The following is a 17,620-nucleotide window of genomic DNA, read 5'->3' on the forward strand; positions in this document are numbered from 1 at the left end:
TACTTTTATACTATGCTATGTGACTAAATGATGCATTTTTATACATGCTATTTTATTTTGTAAGGCTTGTACCAAGGGTGGACTCCTAATCAGTCCCTAGGCCTTGCTTTGTGATCTGGGCTAAGCCTTGCTTTGTGATCTAGGCTAATAAGGGATGGGCTCCTTAGTACACCCCTAGGCCTTGCTTTGTGATCTAGGCTAAGCCTTGCTTTGTGATCTAGGCTAATAAGGGATGGACTCTTCAAGTACGCCCCTAGGCCATGCTTTGTGATCTTGACCTAGTTCCTAGTATGATTCAAGACTTGCTATCTTGGATATACTTAGGACGCACGCATCTATGTTATGTATGTATGGTACAAGACGGGGCCCTAAATATGTTGATATTATGTTCAAGTATATATATGTAAGAAGAAAATGGTTTTAAAAGATCATGAGACATACACATGTTTTTCGGATACATGTTTTTAAAATCATGATGCATATAATCTATGATTATGTTGTGTTGAGGCTATGATTTAAGATATGCCATGATATGATTATGTTATGTTTCATGCTATGTTTTAAGAGATGATATGCCATGATATGATTATGTTATGTTTCATGCTATGCTTTAAGAGGTGATATGACATGACTAGTTATAATGTTTGTTATGTTGCATGATATGCTTAAAGAGTATGATATGTTATGGCATGACTAGTTGAGATCATGTTAAGTTGAGACATTATTTGATTATGTGCTGATTGTTGGTTTTATTGAGTAGGAAAGGAACTTACTGAGCCATGAGTGCTCATAACTTACTTTCCTTGTACCACAGATAAAGGAAAAAGCTGGATGAGTTAAAGGAGCAGCAGGAGGGGCAACGAAGATGTGTGTGGCGGTGGCTAGGCAACTAATTAAGAACCTGCTTTAAAACCTTTAAGAACTATGCTTTGGTTTTGTGAAATGTAATACAATATGGGTGACTTGATGTTAAGTTTTTATTTATTTTGCTACCATGTTATGAAACCATGTTAGTGTAGTTCGGTTTTAATTAAGTTAAGAAAAATAATTTTAAGTCTTCCGCTGTAATACGTACGTAGAGTATCGTAGCCCCGTCCCTTATTGTTAGCAGGGAGGGCGGGCGTTACATCTGAAGTGCTGGTCGAATCCCCCTTATAAAGGGTGTTCAAGGCGCCTTGAGAGCAGTTCAAGGCGCCTCCATGCTGCCTGGTCTTCCGCGTGGATCAAAACTGACCTGGTCGAATTTCATCTATTCAAGGCGCCTTATATCCCTCTCAAGGCGCCTCCCAAGGCGCCTTCTGCCTGCTTCAAGGCGCCTCCAGTGGTGCTTCGAAGCCAGCTCAGCTTTTGCACCCGAGGCACCTCCAAGCTCCATGGAGGCGCCTCGGACACTGTTCATCCGAGGCTTTAGGTTGCTCTTTTGCACCTGCAAGATACGTTAGTCCCAAACACTATCCTGTAGCACAAAGTTAGCACAATAAACATGATAAATAAAGTATAGACAGTCTCCGGACTGTCCGAGTCTGACTTTGGATTTCCATCCGGAAACCCTAGGTCGACCCGACGCCTACTGTTCCCTCTACGGGGAACGCGTCCTCACCTACTCCACTCAGGAGATTTACCTGTTGCCAGTCGATCCTCCAAATCGACTGGACTTTTGCTCAGCACTCGATGCTTCCGGACTTTCTGCTGGACATTCGCTTCCCCGGCTAGTCTAGTCTTTCACCTGGTTCGCGACACCAGGACTTTTCACCTAGGGTTACCACCCCCTAGGACTTTTGCCTGAAGCCATTGACCTGCCAAGACTTTCCGCATAGGGTTACCACCCCCTATGACCTAGGGTTACCGCCCCCTAGGGTTTTCCCTTTGTCTAACCGCAGCTAGGACTTTCCTGAAATCCTCAAGTAGACTTGTTAGACTACAAAACATCTTAACTTTGAATTCTTTGCCATTATCAAAACACAAGTTCGGTCGTCGGATGCTTCCCGCACCAACATTCTTCATTAAGCCTGCGACGATTTATGAAAGAAAGGGGAGGTTCCCTGGGTAGATATCCACCCTCTTTTAGCTGTTGAAGAACCCCCGATACGGAATGATTTAGCGCACCCACTATCCTGCGAACAAATTCCCGGGCAAATGCTGGCGACTTTAAGTTGCTTGCCGCCACTCTTCCCATCGACTCTTTTTCTGCTCCTTATAACGCTGGAAATCAGCTTGCAGTTTTGAGTTTTGTTCTTTTAAAACATCCTTCTCCGATCTCAGCTGTTCCAATTCCTTCTGGAGCAGTGATAATTCGTTATCTTGAGCTTTCCTCAGTTCTTGTTCCTGTAGAATAGTGAAATCATGAGAAGCCAGGTCCTGAGCTTAGTCAGAAAGACAGGCATTATGAAGCTTCTCTACTTTCTCTAAGATAAGACTTTTCTGAGAAGCATCTAAGAGAGCTTTCTCTTTTAAAGCGATCTCCAATCGAAGACCTGAATGCAGTCTCTCCACCTATAATTCTAACGTCTTCCTAGCAAGCTCTTTATCTTTCAACAGTTGTTGACATTCCTCCAATTCTTGCTTCAGGGTTCCCAATTGTTGATTTTGCAAGACCACCTGCTCTTGCAACTGAGCCCTATCACTACTAGAAGAGGGCGAGGCAGCCTTCAATGTCTCTAGTTGAGCTTTCAACTTAGTGTTCTCATGATCTTTAGCTGTGAGCAGCTGATCGATATGCAGACTTGTGGCTAGGAACTAAATAAAAGGATAATGTAGGTTAAAGATAAAGTTACAAAGCTAATAAACACATAACTAGGAATACTTACAGCCACTGCCTGACGACTATGGCGGTCCGCTTGATGTGGGAGACTAAGGCCTCGTAATTGTTCGTAACCTTGCGACCAAGATTCAGCCAATAAACCTTGCAGTTGCAAAGTACCATAGCCAGGAGGACTAGAAGGCTGTCCCAATTGAGAAGGTAAGCCCGCAGCCACTCTAAATAAAGGAGGGGGATTAGAGGAAGTCGGAGATGGAGAAGAAGAGGAGGCAATGGAAGGAAAAGGGATAGTAGAAGCAGGAGGAGCAGAGTAGGAACTAGATGGAATAGAAGGTAGTAGTGTAGGAGGGGTTGTTGCAATTGTGGAAACACTAACGGCTGAAGGGCTGACAATGGGAGAAGATCTCTGGCAAGGTGTTCATTTTGCTCGAGGCCTATAAGCCAAGGGAGGCAAGGCCAATGCCAAGGATGTAGAAGGCAGAGAGATAGCGGCCATCTCAGAGGCAGAAGCAGGAGAAGCTGAAACAATAGAAGAAGAAGAGATAAGCAGACCGGGCCTCATCATTCGAAGAGCAGGATTGGAAATGATATTGGTGGGAGTCATCGGTGCCTTACCTCTCTCAAGAGAAATAGGTGCCGGAACAAGAGGAGTTTGCACAAAAGTACCAAAGAAATCACCAAAGGGAGAATCCTTGGTAAGATATGGCTTTTTAACTAAAGTAACAAAAGACTCTTCTTCTTCCTCTTCCATGAGTGCGACACCCTCTGCTTGTTGTTCTTCTTCGGAAAGCAAGCCCAAGGTAGAGGGATTGGGATCGGATCGGCGAGCCAGTAACCATTGTTCTCCAAGATTATTGATAAAGGACTTGGTCATAGCAGAATTCCTGTACATAAAAGCCGGAAGAATAGCATCGACTGAAAAACAGAGTATAAACATCATTATTATAGAGATATACTAATCAGCAAAGGCGAAGTAAAATAATTATACTCACCAAAGGAACTATCCAAAGGAGTGTTAATGTTGCCTATCCCGAAGGGAAACATTAAGCCCTCTTCAATTAGATGTGGCAAACTGAATTTCGCTCCCCGCAGTTTAGGTAAGGCAGAGGCCACAGAGGGATCATTGAGGAGACCTTGAGTGTCAGGAAGCGAGGGCAGATCATGTATCCATTGAATAGGAAACGGAGGTGGAGAAGGTAGACGCATATAGAAAAATTTATGATACCATTCGCCTTGAGGAGGAATGCGGTTAAATAGAATGGCCTTAGGACAAGACTGAAATTTGAAAACGCCTACATCTACTCGGCAAAGAATGAAGAAGTGATGAAAAAGACGGGGAGACAAGGGGAAATCCAACAGTTTCGATACCCCAATGAAACCCATTAGAATAGAAAAGGATTGAGGGACGAACTGGTTGAGCGGAATAGCAAAATACCGGCTAACCTCACAAAAGAAAGGGTGAAGGGGGAATCTGAACCTTGCAAGACTTGGTCCCTAAAGATGGAGATACATCCTAAGGTAGGAAGGTGAGGACCCTCATGAGGAGCAGGACGGACAATGTAAGAGGGAAAATCATAGGTTGCCTGTAAGTCCACTTCTTTTGTATCTGTGAGGTCGGAAGAACACGAGAGGAACCATGTCGGAGAAGAAACCGCCATGAAGAGAGAAGGTTAGAAGAAGAGGAATTGAGAAGTGAAAAGATGGACTGAGGGAAGCAGAATAAGACTCCGTAAACCCTTGTCCCTTTTCTAGTCCTGTGCTAAAACCTCTAAACATAAGATACGAAAGGGAAATAAAAGGTGCTCAGAATGTCAATCGTCATAAAAGGTAATAATATCATAGAATAAAATCAAGGGAAAGAGATGAAGTCAAATAAACTAACTCGGAAAAGACGTAAAATTTTCCTTGAAATAATTTTTGAACAAACTTGATGAGACAAAACAAAAATTAGTACTATAAATATAGGTTTAAAGCACTGGTCAAGCCTCGAATATTGATTAATGGAAGCAACCTGGTTAAATTGAACCATCCTAATAAATCGACCGATAATTGGGGGTATCTTCGAAATATCGAACGATACCTACCAATGCTTATACATAAATCGACCGGGTCAGTAAAGAATGAGGATAATTGGGAGTATCTTCGAAATATCGGACGATACTTACCAATGTTTATACATATATCGACCGGGTCAGTGAAGAATGGGTCATGGGGAAAAATTGGACACTAACAAGCCAAGTAGCATTTAGTACACATACATGAAACCAACAAATTATCCAAAAATTAGAATAAGATCGGAAATCAAAAGAGACTATTCAGATTCACATAAGTTTGTAAAATCTCAATTCCCCTTCTTTACAACAACTGGAGAATGAGTTAGAACTAGTTTGGGGTACAAATCAGGAGGTCTTTCTTCAATGAGTCTGCGACGGTTCAGGAAATTGAGAGGAGGAACGCGCGCTAAGTAGCCCTCCTCTTCCAATTGTCGAATTGCTCCTTTGGCCCCTGCCGTAAAAGCAGACAAGATGGATCTCACAATCGGACGGTTGAACTCAGTAGACTCGATCATGGAGGTGGCTCGTTCTGTGTAACGAACATCTTCGTGCTCCTTATAAACCACTAACGCCATCTGAGAGGTTTTCAGTTCATTCTCCCTAGCAGTGGCTTCGGCTTTTGTTAAATCAAGGGAATTGTTTAGAGATGCCACCTCATTTTCTTTTAATTGCAAGGCCTTCAACTTTTCGCTCAATTCTGCTTCATAATTCTCTTTTAGTTCGCCAAGTTTTGAGGTTAGCTCTTGATTGAGTCCGTAACTAATTTGAATTGGGCTTCAAGGCTCTCAATTTGAGTTTCAAATTGCTTCTTGGCGGCAGCAGAAAACTCGCCAGAAGACAATTCGATAACCTGCTGTCGCAACCCCTTGTTCTCCGATCTCAATTACTTGTTCTCAGTGTATAGATTGTGCAATAGTTGGGAGAAACCCATGTTCTCTAGCCATCACTGGGAGCATATTCAAAACCGTAAGACGATACTTCATAAACAAAAAGAAGGAGTGCGTAAACATACCTTATTCTCTTTATTAGAAAAGCGGACAATCGCTTCAGGAATGGAAAGCCCCTCAAAGAGGGGACGCACCTCATCCCAGGAACTAGCGAAAGAACCCCCCAATAATATGGGGAGAACAGGAATGGTAGAAGAGCCAGTTGAGAAGGAAGAAGTAGGGATAGATGGTGGAGCAAAAACCAAGTAAGAAGAAGGCGAAGAGGGTAGAGATCCTGAAGTCGGAATAGACAAAGGAAAAGTAAAAGAAACGTCACCAGAAGTACTAGTTTTAGGAAAAGGAGAAGTAGGAAAATTCAAGGAAGGATAAAGTTCTGCTAATGTGGGCTCATCAGAAAGAAGGTCAGTCGACACAAAATCTTCTGAAGCAAGCTCATTAGCAGAAAGAATGAGCCTCCTTTTTGGAGGAGGAGCCCTGGTTAGCTTGCGTCCCGGACGCTTGCCCGCAGAAATCTCAGTTATGGGTTTATCAGAGCTACCAGGGGATGTAAGCTCGATAAGAGGAATAGAGGCAGATGGGGAGACAGTAACAGCTGCAGGAGACGTAACAGCGGGAGCAGGATCAGGGAGGATCTGTGCAGCAGGATCCCTAGAAGAACCTCCTGGAGTCTCATGAAGCCTAGAAGAGCTAGGTATTTCGGCTAAGGGAGCCGGCTCTTCAATTGACGGTGGAGGGGCGATAGCGGCCAGAAATTCGGCCTCCTTGGCGCGAAGCAATTCTTCTTCCACGCGTATTTCTTCGTCAATCAAAGCATCATAAAAACTCTCCACTGTATAGAACAGAGAAATAATTTAGCCAGTTATAAGCAAAAAGAAAGGAACAAGACGTTACCTAAGGAAATGCGAGTATCAGGTTTGACGGGGCTTAAACCAAATAGGTATAGAAGCTCGACCTTCAACCATTTCGGGATCGAAAGCCGGTGACCTAATAACTTCTCACAATAAATGGGAAAAGTAGGAAGGAGATGAAACTCTCTAACATCGGGTAAGGGAGGCAAGAAAGATTTCCAAGCATGAGACCAAGGAATAGGTCCCGAAAACTTTAAAAAGAAAAAATGAGATTTCCAGGCTTTGAGAGACGATGGCATATCTCCAAAAAGGACCATTTTAGTTCTCGACTGGAATAAGAAGACACCAGGTTCCGAGAGCTTGGGGTAGGAAAACATGAAGAAATTTTGAGGAGTAGGAGAATATCTCGTAGACGAAACAACATATAAGTACCACATAGATAACGAAATGCATTAGGAGCAAATTGTTGCAAAGGAATATCAAAATATCGACTTATTTCAATTAAGAAAGGAGGAATGGGGAACCTTAAGCCCCCTATCAACTGGTCCCTGAAAAAAGTCACGCAGTTATCAGGGGGATGATGAGGTCGATCATTCGGTGTTGGGAGTATGATTTTATATTCCTTAGGAATTTCATATTGACGACGGATGGATAATCTAGCATTCTTATCAAAGATAGAAGACATATGGACATACCAAGGAGCAATTGCTTCTTCAGCCATGGACAAAGGTATGGGCTAGAGCAATAATGGATTACTTACTGAAGACAAGAAAGGGGATCGTCGTGAAACGGCGAGCACGAGGACTGGTTGAAGACAGCAACAGGAAAAGAACTCTAGAGAAGAAAAAAAGGAAGGACGAGGTTTAAAGAGGAAACGAAAGGTTTAGGGTTTGAGAAACGCAAGACGGTCATCAGATTAGGACGGTGGTAGCTCAGCAGACGCTGAGGATCGCAATAAAAAGGCAAAAGGCCTATGTGACGTGGTGATCAGAAAAGGCATGTGTCAGGTCATCATAAAAAAAAAAAAAAAAAGAGGGGGGCATTTATATTAGACGTGACGAATCGGATCGTGATGGGGTTGGTAGTGCTTCGAACATTCTCTCACCCGAGGGAAAGCCAATCATCGATTAGAAAATTTTGAAAGAGGACGTGATCAGTTGGGCCTAATAAAATAGAAAGGACAGAACTTTTTTGACCATACCCAGGCTAAAGACAAGAATATTTTAAGAGTAAAAGTTTAGAAGAGTGACTGTCCGTGCAGAATATGACTTAGTATTTATTGAAAATATTTTTATTAACGAGGGCAATTGTGGTATTGACTTCAGTCAATAAGACAACATCAGTCGTTATAATATTGGTTATAATATCAAATTGTACTAATAGTTAAAATAACCTTAGCTATGATAAATGATACATAGGATACATGAAGCAATGATGAACACAACACCACATTGTAAATGATAGAGGGATTCAATAAGAGCCTTTGAGTAGATACAAAATTTTGTCTTTACACTTAGAATCTGAGCAAATACATAGCGTCACATTTCCTCAGGAACAGCAAACCTCAAATAGATAACAAATATTACAAGCATAAACTCTTAGGGCACTCACAAAATTTTAGTCCCACTGGATTCAAACTTACCATGGAGCAGAGAGGGAAATAGCCCACTTCGTCCGAGCTTGCCAAGGCGCATAAGAGGCAATATTTTGCCCTGGACGAAGAAAGCAACAAAAGCAAAAGAGCTCAAGGGCAATGAAAGAGGGGACATTGATTCATTCCATAATGGAAAAGTAGATATAGAAACCACTTCCCCTCTCAAGCCATATGAGCTCAGTAAGTGGAGCAACCAATCTTAGCCCAAGGGTATCATGTGCTGTGCCCTTCACACAACACCCATGGGTCATTTGGCTGCCCCCCTATAAGTAGAAAAAATTTCTCTGAAGTTTCTTGGGTCCTTCAGAGAACCTGCATCTTTGGATAGAAGATTTGAACTGTGAAGCTTCCTCTCTTAAGACGATCCCTTGAACCCCTGAAGTAGCCGGAGCAAAAATCCCAATAAACTCATATATAGATCTCACCTGGTCCAACAAAAGTTGCCTCCAAAAAGGAGGACCCACGACCATGGCCTTAGCAACAAAAAGTGGCAAGGAAGAAAAAGAACTGAGAGGGGTTGTGGGTGAAGAGAAGGTTGTAGCCCTATTTAAAGGAGAAAAAAGGCTTACAGTATGGCCACACTTAATCTATTAAGATAGTGGTACACAAAATCTGTGAGGTTATTTCAAAATCTGGAGCAGAGTCACGGGTAGGAAAAGACAAGATCATACTCCTGTCTAGTCAGTCGTCTACACCTCCTTCGACTAGACTTGAAGGGAAGGCTAGTGATATGGGTTAGGTTTTGTGGGTCTTCAGATGAGGAAAGAAAAGGAAGAAAGAGTCAATGGAGGAAGGCCAATAACGGTCGATACATGCCTGCCGAACGAAGGTAGGCCAATATCGGTCGATACATGCCTGCCGAACAAAGGTAGGCCAATAACGGTCGATACATGCCTGCCGAACGAAGGTAGGCCAATATCGGTCGATACATGCTTGCCGTATGAAGGTAAGTTAATAACGACCGATGCATACTCCAGAACAAAGGTAGGCCAATATCGGTCGATACATGCCTGCCGAACGAAGGTAGGCCAATAACGGTCGATACATGACTACCAAACGAAGGTAGGCCAATAACGGTCGATACATGACTGCCAAACGAAGGTAGACCAATATCGGTTGATACATGCTTGCCGTATGAAGGTAAGTTAATAACGACCGATGCATACTCCAGAACAAAGGTAGGCCAATATCGGTCGATACATGCCTACCGAACGAAGGTAGGCCAATATCGGTCGATACATGCCTGCCGAACGAAGGTAGGCCAATATCGGTCGATACATGCCTGCCGAACAAAGGTAGGCCAATATCGGTCAATACATGCTTGCCGTATGAAGGTAAGTTAATAACGACCGATGCATACTCCAGAGCAGAGATAGACCAATATCGGCCAAAAGGGTTAATGAATACCTCAGAAACATGCTGGATAAAATATTATTTTTTGATACGACAAAGATACAAATAGAAGTCGCATGAAGAAGAACCATACGTGAATATATCGAATAGAATAATTCATGATAGAAGATATATATTTTGGCGGGAAATATGCTTTTAGATTGTCTTGCAGGCGCTAAACGACAAAGAAGGTACATCTGGGGTAAAAAAAAGATTCCTTAAAAATCATCTTCCCCAAGTACGCAGCTGATGTCATAACGAACTCTAACAAACCGGGGTCCACTTCATGACTACGGAGGTTATATGAAGTGGTATAAAAGGGGGAATTCTCTCCGTTGGCTAGGTAAGTTGACATCCCTAATTTTCTGGCTACTGTTCATCTTCTTCCTTCCTTGACATCAAGCGAGATCACTAACTTGAGCGTCAGAGGGCCTAGCCAGGGATTCCCACCCCGGTCTTAGGTCACTGACGATAGTGTTGGTTGGTCTCTTGTGCGCAGGAAGCCTCAGGAGCTTGGGAGATCGACTTTCTCCTATCTAAACGGGGATTTCTTTCTACTCGTCAGATTTCCTTCGGTGATTCTGGTTTTATTCCGATCCGCTTTGGGTTTCTCGGGTCGAGGTTCTACCGACATTATTCTTCATCAATACGGTGGGTTTTTTCTTCCAGATCTCCGTCTCGGTAAGCTTCTCAGACAGGATCAGTTGTGAAGCGTAAAAAGCCTCGTGCTTCTTCCCCGTGTCCGCTTGCTTCCACCATAACTACTTTTGAGCATATTCTTATTACTTCTTCCGAAATATCCCATAATAGAGATAAGGAACCTGCCCTTCCTACACATACTCATTCTAATTTTGCTTTGAATATGATGAGGCCAGAACTTCTTATTCCCATGTCTCTTGATATTCCTCCAGCTGTTCCTTCACTTAAGGAAGTACCAACTATTCCTGTGGCTCCATCGCCTCTTCTTCTGGCTCTACATACTTCTTCCACCAATCCCCATGCCAAAAGAACTCCTTACAGGAGATTAAATACCTCTGGTCCCATTATTGGATGCTACTCAGAATTCTGTTATGCTTCCCCTGTACAAAAATTTGTACAAGTAGACCTTTTCTAACAACCTTTGTGTTCCGCATGAGTTAAACTTGAATTGGATACGGAACTTAACATTTTTACTTCAAGTTCAACTCATGTGTTCTTCAGTAGTTAAAACTTAGATTGAAAACGATACTTAACAGTATTAATCCAAGTTCATCCCATGTTACAGAAGTTGATTAAATATTTATTTCAAGGATTGACTTCCAGGTTAAACATGGTGAGGCACTTGGCCTTCTTGGGTATAGGATCATCCACCACTTCCTAGACAAAGCCTTTCAAAGAAATTAGATATTTAAACTTCTTATAGTAACCCTAGGTTTAACTACAAAGATCTCAATAGAAGCACAAGATCTAAACACTAAATTGAAACACAAAAAATGAAACACGAAATCGCTAGCCTCTTGTGATGGTATTTCAGGATCCATACAAAGAAAAACTAGTTTCACTGCGGAATTAAGAACTAGTTATACCTTTCTTTGTAAACAAAGGCCTCTTCATCTTTTGCTATATTCCTCTCCTCCTCTTAGGCGTCGTGTGGGTGACGATCTACCAAGATGAAATCCACCCAGACAACTTCTCCTCCAAGAAATTCAACCAATAAGAGAAACCAAAATAGGAAACTTCCTTCTCTTCTTCTTCCTCTCCAAGCAACTGGCCACAAGAAGATACCACTTGATGGGCCGCAGACCCTAAGGAAGAAAATAAGGTGAAGAGGCCTTCTTCTTCTTCTTCTTCTCCACCAAACAACCGGCCACCAAGGATGAAGAGAGGTGCCGCCGGCCTCAAGGGAGAAAGGGAGTAAAAGGGTCGGCCACCAAGGAATAGAAGAGGAGACTTAGGTTGTGTGTTACCCCATAAGGCACCATCTACCTCTCTTTTATAATCCTTGGTCATGACAAAAAAGAAAATTTTAATAATAATTAAAATCTCTCTCTTTTAAATTTCCTATTGTGATGGTTACAAAAGGAAAGTTTTAAAAATTAATCTCTCTTTTAAACATTATAGATGATTACAAAAAAGGAAAGATTAAAATTAAAACTTTTCTTTTAAATCATGGTTACAAAAAAGGAAAGTTTTTATCAAAATTAAAATCTCTCTTTTAAACACTACAAATAAGGAAAGATTTTAACAAAATTAAAATCTCTCTTTTAATCTTTGTAGATAGATATAAAAGGAAAGATTTTAAAATTTAAAACTCTCTTTTAAAACAATGTGGATGGCTATAAAAGGAAAATTTTTAATAAAAATAAAATCTCCTTTTAATCCTAGTAGCCGACCCCTAACTTGGGCACCAAGCCATGCTTTGGTCGGCCACTTCTTGGGCTCCAGGCTAATGCTTGGCCGACCCCCTTGCACTAAGCAAGGATGTGTTCGACCCATTACTTGGGTAAGAAGTAGACTTGGTGGATATAAGGCTTTATAGAGGCTACAACAGGGATCGAGAGGAGGAATTGGTTTTTGCCTCCCAATGAGCTTGAGCTTCCTGTGTTCGACCCGAACACCCAACTCAAGTTCATCAATAATAACTCATACCACTAAAGAGTTATTATCGAATTACCGCACCAATCCCATATTATATTATGGACTCCTTCTTATCATGTGTGCATTAATCTCCCTATGTTTATGATATCGAATGTCTATTAATTAAATGAGTTACTGACAACTCAATTAATTAATATCTAGCTCCAAGAGTAGTACCACTCAACTTCATTATCATGTTGGACTAAGTCCACCTGCAGAGTTTACATGACAATCTTTATGAGCTCCTCAAGGGGACATCATCAACCTAGATAGCTAGGACATAGTGTCCTTCTATAATCAACAACACACCATATAAATAATATTATTTCCCAACTTATCGGGCCTATTGATTTAGCGAATAAATCTCATCCATTGATAAATTAAAGAAATAAATACTAAGTATATGTGCTTGTTATTATATCAGGATTAAGAGTACACACATCCATAATAACAGAGGTTATGTTCTTTTATGCAGTCAGTATAAAAGGAACAACCTCAAATGGTCCTACTCAATACACACATATTGTACTAGTGTAATTTTAGAGTCAAGATAAACTAATACCAAATTACACAACCATTCCAATGATTTATCCCAATTCCACTTGGTTGTGAGCTACCATTTATAATTTATAAGAAACTGATAACATGATCTTCTGTGTGACACCACAAACCATATTATCTATAATATAAATTAAATGGACAACTGTATGAACATATATATAAATATAAAATGCAGATATTTGACTAAAGTGATTCTTATTTCAAAAGGGCTTAATGTTGGGATGTATACTAAAAGCCTAGCTTTTTATATGAACATAAGAATCACATTGGTCAAATGTTTGCATTTATGTTAAATGTAGTTGCCCATTTAAATTATATTATAGATAATATGGTGTGTGGTGGCACACAGAAGATCATGTTATCAGTTCCTTATAAATTATAAATAGTAGCTCTCAACCAAGATGGAATGGGGCAAACCATTGGAGTGGTTGTAGTGTAATTTGGTATTAGTTTATCTTGACTATAAAATTATACTAGTACACTAAGAATCACATTGGTCAAATGTATGCATTTATGTTAAATGTAGTTTCCCATTTAAATTATATTGTAGATAATATGGTGTGTGATGCCACACAGAAGATCATGTTATCAGTTCCTTATAAATTATAAATAGTAGCTCACAACCAAGATGGAATGGGGCAAACCATTGGAGTGATTGTAGTGTAATTTGGTATTAGTTTATCTTGACTATAAAATTATACTAGTACACTATATGTGTATTGAGCAGGATCATTATGAGGTAGTTTCTTTTTATACTGAATACATAAAAGAACAAAATCTCTGTTATTATGGACGTGTGTACTCTTAATCCTGATATAATAATAAGTACATATACTTAGTATTTATTTCTTTAATTTATCAATGGGTGAGATTTAGTTCGTTAAATCAAGAGGTCCAATAAGTTGGGAAATAATATTATTTTTATGGTGTGTTGTTGATTATAGAAGGAAACTATGTCCTAGTAATCTAGGTTGATGATTTGCCCTTGAGGAGCTCATAAGGATTGTCATGTAAACCCTGCAGGTGGACTTAGTCCGACATGATAATGAAGTTGAGTGGTACTACTGTTGGAGATAGATATTAATTAAGTGAGTTGTCAGTAACTCATTTAATTAGTGGACATTAGATATCCTAAACATAGGGGGATTAATGCACTCATAATAAGAAGGAGCCCATAATGTAATATGGGATTGGTGTGGTAGTTTAATAATAACTTTTTAGTGGTATGGGTTATTATTGATGAGCTTGAATTGGGTGTTCGAGACGAACACAGGAAGCTCAAGCTCATCGGGAGACCAAAACTAATTCCTCCTCTCAATCCCTATTGTAGCCTCTATAAAGACTTGTATCCACCAAGTTCACTTCTTAACCAAGTAATGGGCCGGACACATCCTTGCTTGGATCAAGAGGGCCGACCAAGCATCAACTTGGAGCCCGAGAGGTGGCCGGCCAAAACCATGCCTGGTGTCCAGACATGGGGCCGGCCTGTTAGTAATTACCCCTAAGAGCCAATCATGAGATGATTAGGCCTTTTGGGTTACTCATTGAGTTAGACTCAAATGAACCCACTCATTGGATTGAGTTCAATCCAAATTAGACACATTGGATTAATGAGTTAGACTCAATGGGTTAGACTTATTGGGTTATTGGATTAATGGTTAATCCAATATAATAAATCCAACCCATTAAGATGAATACAAATAGACAAAAGACCCTTGGTATTCATGGGATGAATATAAATAGCCTTTTGGGTTTATTTTCATTAGATGAGAATGTGAAAAGAAAGGGTGACTCTTGATCTCCCCTCTCCTTCCTCCTCCTTCCTTCTTGGCCGATTCTTGGAGTTTTGGCCGAATCATTCTTCTTGCTAGCACAAGAAAATTGTTCTTCTCCGAAGGCTTCGTTTATGCGACGAACGAAGGATATGTTCGTGTGGATACCGTAGAGGCACGGACGCTTGAACGCGTTGAGATCTGGATCCAAAGAAAAGGTTACTGTCAGGATTGCGAAGGGCACGCAACAAAGGTATAATCCTATCATGTAGCTTAGCATAGATTTTTGTCATGAAAATTATTTTCTTCCTTTCGCATGGATCCGCTGGATAAGAGGATCTAGTAATTTTTCCACTGCGCTTTCGCGTGTTTAGCGCGCTAGATCCCAACAGTGGTATCAGAGCAACTTGCGAAGGGCTATGCTAAGTTAGAATTTTTTATATATCATATAGAAATTACTTGATAGGGTTTACTGTGATTTGCAAAAAAAAAAAAATTATGAGTCTCGGCCAAACAAGGTTTCGGCCAAGAGAGTAAATCTCGGCCAGACTATGAGTCTTGGCTAGATTTTGTGTCTCGGCCAAATCCTAAGCCTTGACCGAAATGAGTGTTTTGTTGGGAACAAATCATAGTTGGTGTGTGACCAGCAAGGTCTCGGCAAGGGGTGTTTTGTTGGGAACAAAACGAAGTTGGTGTGTCACCAACAAGGTCTCGGCTAGAGATGTTTTGTTTAGAACAAAACATAGTTGGTATTGTGGGTAGTAGGGTTTCGGGTAAAGCAGCAACTCATAAAATGACATGGTGCATGGTTATGGCCCTTTTACCCCAATGTGATGGGATGTGTGTAATGTTGTAATTCATAATACGGCCTGTGTGTCATGCCTTCTTCTTTTTATTCTAGTTGTAAAATGGACTACACTCGAATGTAACTCGAGTTTCTTTAGATTTTGTAATGTACAAAATTAGAAAGAGATAGTCTTCTGGATGATGGGTGAAAAGGAAGGCAGGACAACAACACACGGCAACCAAGGAAGCACTTGGAGAAGCTGCTTGGACCTAGGTTGACTTATCGCTCTTCTCATTGGCTTGAGAAGATCGTAGTTTATGGGGGTCATAACCATGTCACGTTTAAACTTGTGTATATGTTGATATATGCCATGATATGCCATGATGTATGTGATGCATGTGTAGCTATCGTAATTAGGTCATTTACATATGCCTACTAAAGTTTGGTACTCACTTCTACCTCGATCATCTGTAGTCAGGTTTGCCAAAGCAAAGTGGATCATTTTATGTTGGCAGAGTGCGACAGGACAATTGTGATGTCCGACTATTGACATTTGGGTATGACTTAATTAAGTTACCTCAATTGGATTAAGAACTTAAAGGCATATCCCATAAGATGTAAATCATATTATACTAGTCTTGGGCGATTAGCCAAAGCTAACTCAAGATGAATTATAATATGGATTTCATAAGATGGGAAAACGAACAAAAAATGTTGTTCACCTAAGGATACAAGAGTTACATAGGATGTAATTGGTATATGTTGTCTACCTAAGTTATACTAAGTCTTGGGCGATTAGCCAAAGCTAACTCAAGATAAGGTATAATGTGGATCTTGTCCAATTGGTACACATTGCCTATCTAATTTATACAAGTCTTGGGCGATTAGCCAAAGCTAACTTAAGATGAAGTATAATATGGATCTTGTCCCACTAGAATGTCTTTGCTTTTGGGTTTAGAGCTAGTAGTGACTTGCTTCTATCAAGCTTTAGAATTCAGTGGGAGAATCATTTAATTAAAGGCCTAATTAAATGATCGATATATGATACTAAGTTCTGCAGTATTTTGTTATAGATTACTATGTCGTCAAGTACATCGAATACCCTTTCTCTGTGATCTATCCTTAATAAGGACAAGCTCAATTGAGCTAATTTTCTGGACTGGTATAGAAACTTGAGAATAGTTCTCAAACAAGAACGGAAACTGTATGTCCTAGAGCAGCCTATTCCCGAAGCACCCCTTGCTACTGCCACTAGAGCTGATAGGGATGCCTATAAGAAGCATCAAGATGATGCATTAGATGTGTCATGCCTAATGTTCGCCACCATGAACCCTGAGCTTCAGAAGCAACATGAGAATATGGATGCTTATGATATGGTTGAACATCTTAGATAACTGTATTAAGGACAAGCAAGGCATGAGCGATTTGAGATCTCTAAAGTACTGTTTCAATGCAGAATGCAAGAAGAAACTCCCGTAGGACCTTATATGCTCAAAATGATCGGGTATGTGGAGAATCTGCAAAGGTTGGGATTCCCACTAGGCTAAGAATTGGCCACTGACCTTATCTTGTAGTCGTTGCCTGACAGTTATAGTTAGTTTGTCATGAACTACAACATGAATGAAATTGACAAACTACTGCCTGAGATGTTAAGCATGTTGAGGACTGCTGAAATCAACCTTAAGAAGGCAAAGCCTAGTTCCATTCTGATGGTATCTAAGGGCAAAGGCAAGTGGAAGCCTAAAGGTAAGGGTAAGACCCAAGCCAAAGGCAAGGGCAAGGCTCACGCACTGAAACCCAAAGGAGGGGTTACTAAGGAAGAAACCTGCTTTCACTGCGGTGAGACCGAACATTGGAAGAGGAACTGCAAAGGGTAGCTAGAGGAACTGAAATGGAAGAGAAGTGAGACTTCTACCTCAGGTATATATGTTATATAAGTCAATCTATCTATTTCTTCTTCATGGGTATTAGATATCAGATGTGCATCTCACATTTGTACTAATGTGCAGGCATTGAGAAATAGTAGAATGTTGACAAAGGGCGAAGTGGACCTATGAGTAGTCAATGGTGCAAGAGTTGTTGTTGTCAGTGTAGGAACATATTCCTTATCTTTGCCTGTTGGACTTGTTTTAGAACTTAAAGAGTTTTGTTATGTGCCTACCTTGACCAAGAACATTATCTCTGCTTCTTGTTTGGACAAGAAAGGTTTTTCATTTGTAATAAAGGACAAA

Source organism: Zingiber officinale, chromosome 8B (assembly GCF_018446385.1).
Source record: "Zingiber officinale cultivar Zhangliang chromosome 8B, Zo_v1.1, whole genome shotgun sequence".
Taxonomy (NCBI): domain Eukaryota; kingdom Viridiplantae; phylum Streptophyta; class Magnoliopsida; order Zingiberales; family Zingiberaceae; genus Zingiber; species Zingiber officinale.